The following is a 5,385-nucleotide window of genomic DNA, read 5'->3' as shown; positions in this document are numbered from 1 at the left end:
CCAAACAAACAAAAAAGCAAATCAATCAATCAATAAATGAATGAATCAATAAGATGATACTGTTTTTTTTTTGCAGAAGAATGCTGTAGGTGAGGATCAAGAACTGTATTTGATTTGATGGTATTTGTTTTTTCTTATTGGTTATGCAATGGGGGAGTTAATATATTTAAGTAGGAAGACAGGTGAAGCTTCACATATGGGTATGAAGGAGTGCTGGACCCCTTGAAAGAATGCTTGCTTTTTTATTTTCCTTTAAAGTAAATTTGTTTATTTTTCATACTTAGAATAAGTTCTATTGAGTAACAGGATGCAAAATTCCAGATTGTGCTAGATCATTATGAATCCTTTTCCCACATTTAACTGTATTATTCCTGTTTGTCCATGGCTACCTTACATTAACTTCCCTGTCTCTGCGCTATCAAAATATATGAAAGGTCGCCCCTTCTTTCATTTAAAATGGTTACACTTTGACCATTGATTATAATACACAATAAGTAGGAACTAATAATGACTATAGTTAAGCTAAATCCATGTATGTATACATGGTTGTTGACAAATTCATGTACACAATGCAGGCCTTAGCCCTGGAGTTAATGTGCATTCTCACCATGGTGCAACAACACAGAGTCACACTTTAAGATCCACAAACTAATGGCAGGAAGATACACCATTAAATATAAATGGTTTATAGTAATATGTGCAGTATCTGCTGCAAACTATCACATTGCCTTCTTGATATCTTGCCTGTTAGAGAAATCTATTGAAATCTGGTAATCTTAACAGTGAAATTCTCTCTACAACATTCAACATATTTGGGCAAGAAAGGGAACCCAAAGGGTCATGACTGAATGGCCATCATTCACAAAGGCTTTATACTGTATGCCAAGTCAGCTCCCATAGGATATATCAGAACCATGGTGTCAGAACCATGGCCTTAAGCTCAATGCCAAAAAATGTGTCATCATCCCCTTTGGGAAAAACTTGGTTACCATGAATTAGCACATCAATGGTAGTCCACTGAACACAGAAGGCAGCATAAGAGATTTGGGAACACAAGTTGACAGCAACCCCTCTTTCGACCATCACATTGCCAGTGTGGTCAGAAAGTCCTTCTCTGTGGCACATAGGTTCATCGGTTGGTACTAGGCTATCTACCCGAAGGGATTTATAAGCTTAACCAGAATGTGTTGGCTTTCGCTACCCCCTTAGATTAGTTCCTTGTACCTCTGTCCATCAGAGCCACTGAAGTGATCCCGAGGTAAACTTTCTGTTTCCCATCCACTTGTTAAGGTTTCTTTTGAAGAGTGTTAGCGAGGAGCTCTGCCTAATGTAGATTGGGATCTTCTTCCAAAGCATGGGAAGTCTCTGGGACAGGAATCTATCCCTCCAGCACGTCCTATTTATTGTTGTGGTGAGGTTTAGATCCCTAGAGTGTGTGGCTTGAGGGGATAAGTTTTTCTTTAAGTGGAGCATGTCCATCAATTCTGGGTTGGACATGGCCTTGTATGTCAGGCAGAGATCACCCCTGAGTAGTCGGTATGCAACTGAGTACAACTGGAGTTTCTTCAGTTGAGCTGCATAGGGCATCTGTTTGAGGCCAGTGATCCTCTTGGTGAGGTACCTCTATGGTCTTTCCAGCTGTTGCAGGTGTCTTGTAAGGTACATCCCAAATGGGGCATTGTACTCTATGATGGGTCTGATGAGTGATGAGTAGAGGGGCACAATGACCTCTTTTGATCTGGATGTGAACCCTTTTGTGATTAGGTGGGCCACATAGAAGGATTTTCTAACAACTTTGGCAATGTGATTATCAAAGGTGAGGTTACTATCTACTTGGGTCCCCAGATCCCTTATTATGTCTTCCATATTTAGGGGACTACCACCTATGTGGTAGCTTGTGAATACTTTGTTTTTTCCAAAGGGGATGACTATGTACTTTTTGGCATTTAGCTTGAGGCCATGATTTTGACACCAGGTATCCATCACAGTGAGACTCTTTTGGAGGATGTCTGTGTCAGCTGGAGAGTCAATTATAGCCTCTAGTTTGCAGTCATCTGCGAACTTGGTCAGCCATAGCCCTCCTGTGCTTGTCTGTACCTCTGAGAAGGATAGGCCAAACAGGAGGGGTCCTAGGACTGAGCCCTGGGGAATGCCACTTGTAACCGGTTTAGAGTCAGACTTAGCTCCTGCAACTCTCACCATGTGGGTTCTGTCCATGAGCCAGTTGGCAACCCATCTTGTGACGTAGGGGTTTATGTTCAGCCTGGTGAGCTTATCTATAATACCAGAATGGGGAATGGTGTTGAAGGTCTTAACGAGGTCTAGGTAAGCTGTGTGTACCACCTTTCCCTTGTCTATAGCCTTGGTAACTGTCTCAAAGAAGTCTATCAGGTTTAGGAGGCATGATCTGCCCTAAACAAAGCCAAACTGGGTAGGGTCCAGTGTTTGGAGGTTCCCAATGTCTTTGTTAATGAGTTCCATGATGATGTGCTCTATAACCTTGCAAGCCAAGCTAGTCAGACTTATAGGGCGATAGTTCCCAGGGTCTGTTGTGGCTCCACCTTTGTGGAGCTTAATAACCATTGCTGTGTGCCACTCTATGGGTATGTAGCCTGTGAAGAGGCTGAGTTTGAACAGTGTGTTTAACTGAGGGGTTAGTTCATCTTTGAGCTCATGTAGGACGCAGCCTGGGACACCATCTGGTCCCATTGATGCTGTGTTTTTGGCTTTGGAGAGGGCTGTTTTAACCTGAGTGTCTGTGATTTTAGGGACTCTACATTCTTCTGGTATGGTTATTGGCCCTTTTGGTGGTGAGAGGGGGGTGACGTTTGCGCTGAACCTGTCTGCCAGGATGTTGGCGATATCGGTCAGTTCAGTGTATTTTGTGCCATTCTGCAATAACTCCAAGCAGATCTGAGCATTGCCTCGTAGATTCTTGACATAGCTAAAGAATGCCTTGTGGTTATCTTTGGAGTCCTTGGCAATTTTTCTTTCAAAGCTCGCCTTGGATGATTTTATGAGGTATCGTAGTTTCTTGCTGATACTGATCAGGGATGTCTTCCCTTCTTGGGATTTTACTCTTTTCTGTACTAGTTTCCTCCTTCTATTGCATAGCTTGTTTATGGCAGGAGTCCACCAGACTGGTTTCCTTTTCTTGGAGGAATGAGTCTTGGTTTTGCTTGGGATGGCATGATCCATGCATTCTTGTAGCTGCACGTAGAATGCATTAGTAAAGGATTTTGTAGCTTGGACAGTGTTATCCTTCAGCATGGAGCCTTTGAAACTTTCCACCTTGGTCTTAAGTAATGTGAAAATTTGCTTTTGAAAAGGTTTTCACAGTGGTTTCCTTTTCCAGGGGTGGGGGCGGAATATGGATATCCAAAGTGATTTGTTTGTGGTCAGATCTAACCAGCAAGGGGTTGACCTCTGGTGTGGAACACCGGTCGCCCATGTTGGTGATGACCAGATCCAATATGTTGTCACCTCTGGTGGGAGTGTTGACCAGTTGAACCAGGGTGTTTCAGTTTATAAATTCTAGGAAAAGTTGGGCAAGGGAGTTAGTACTTGAGTAGTTCTCCCAGTTAATATTTGGGTAATTGAAATCACCCAATATTAGGGTGTTTGGTAGGACCTTTATGTTTCCCAGTGTTTCCAGAAATGCAGAATGGGGGTTCTGGGACATGGTGGGTGATCTGTTGCAAGCTACAATTTGAATTGCAGTTTTGCCCATTGTTAGTTGCACGTGGATGATCTCTGAAGCATCGTGCTGTGGCACTAACCTGGAGGTGTGGGTATCCTTGATGAATATAGATACACCCCCGTCTTTTGTATTTCAGTCTGGTTTCTGTGGCTGAAATGTGTGGTATGAGTTGTAGCTTGGTAGTGCTGGGGTGCCTCGAGTGGGTGCATTTTGAGGTTTAGACTTCTGGCATTGAGTAGCATTACCCTCAGTTTTTTGTTGCTTGTGCTATTTACGGCGGTGGGTTTGTCTTTTGAGCCTTGCCTAAAAAAGGCACTATGGGGGTGGCAAGAGCCTTGGCCAGTATTCAAAAGCCTAAGGGTGAAAGGTGCAAGCCTTCTCTAGTGAAGCAATGTGGCTTCTCGAGCATGTCATCCCAGGCAGACAGACACTGGATCCCCTTTGAATGACACCAGAAACTTAGCCAATTGTTGAAATCGAGAATTTTTTTCTTTATACCATGGTATCATTCTTGGTGAGGGCAGGATGCTACTCAGGGTCACCAGCCTGGGCTACATGATCAGAGCTCTTCCATGTCTCTCTTTATGTAGTCCAGGGAGGTACAGCTCAGTTCATTCACACCATCATGGACAATGACAGAGTCATATTTGTACTTGTTCTGGAGTGACCTGAGTGCTTGTGTTATGTGGCGGATCCTGGCATCCGACAGGCAGCTAACAGTAACCTTCTCCTTATTCAGCCTAGTGAGTGGGAAGTCAGTGTGCCTGACTATAGAGTCACCTATTACTAGTATGTTGGGTATGTTCATAGGTTCATAGGTAGGTACTAGGCTATCGGCCCTAGGGCACATACAAGCCTAGCCAAGAAATGTACCCTGGCTTTCGCCACCCAGTAAAATTATTTTCCTGTGCCCCTTTTTAATTTTGGGTACTGCTTTGTAGTTCATGCGTACGTCTTTGCAGAGTTTAATTGGTGTCATGCCTTTATACCTAGAAAGAATGTGAAATGTATCTGCTGATAAAGTCAGCACATCATTTTTCAGACAATGAACTGGACAGTGATGTATATACTGACTAAATATGATCTGGGTTTCTTGATGGGCTTAACCTTACAAACTTTGATGATATAGGTTATTTACAGTGACTCCTGGCAGTTAACAGTATCTGCAAAAGCTTCTTTTAATATCGTATAACACTGCCAATCTTTACACTGTTCAATAGACACACTATAAACCTACCTACACAAACAAATACTAACAAACATACATCCTACAACTAAAACTTCCATTACCATTAAAACAGGGAACAGCGCGAATGCAGTCCCCCACTACCATAAATTATGCAGTTGAGTATCCTGCATTTGAGGACATCACAGGGGTCAACCTATTCGGTGTGCAATGAATGAGCCTCACCCTGGGAAAACCACCTTCTTGATCATGGTATCTTCCCTGCCAGGTAAGTAGGTTATTTTGCCTTAAGGGCTGTGATTGCATGGCACACTGGTTTTGTGAAGTATGTGTTTCATGGTTTGTGCTGGGGGATGGAGGTTGCTTGGATGTTTGCTTTGGAGGTCTCTGTTGGTTTTGCAGATTTTTATTTAGAGCCTCCGAGTATGTTTTCATGTATTTATGTGTGTTTTCTGCCAGTGCTGGTTTAATGGGACTATGTAAGACTGGTGGTGTGATG

The 5,385-nt window shown here is 43.0% G+C and overlaps 1 non-coding gene across 1 annotated transcript; it reads right to left on the bottom strand.

The window, feature by feature from the left end:
• Window positions 1-4,998: 4,998 nt before the first annotated feature.
• On the bottom strand, window positions 4,999-5,162 carry LOC122814553. The gene has a single exon (XR_006366804.1). It is a non-coding gene; the product is annotated as a U1 spliceosomal RNA (small nuclear RNA).
• Window positions 5,163-5,385: the final 223 nt, after the last annotated feature.

Source organism: Protopterus annectens, chromosome 10.part0 (genome assembly GCF_019279795.1).
Source record: "Protopterus annectens isolate FY-2018-M chromosome 10.part0, PAN1.0, whole genome shotgun sequence".
Taxonomy (NCBI): domain Eukaryota; kingdom Metazoa; phylum Chordata; order Ceratodontiformes; family Protopteridae; genus Protopterus; species Protopterus annectens.
This window is presented reverse-complemented; position numbering and strand designations above follow the sequence as displayed.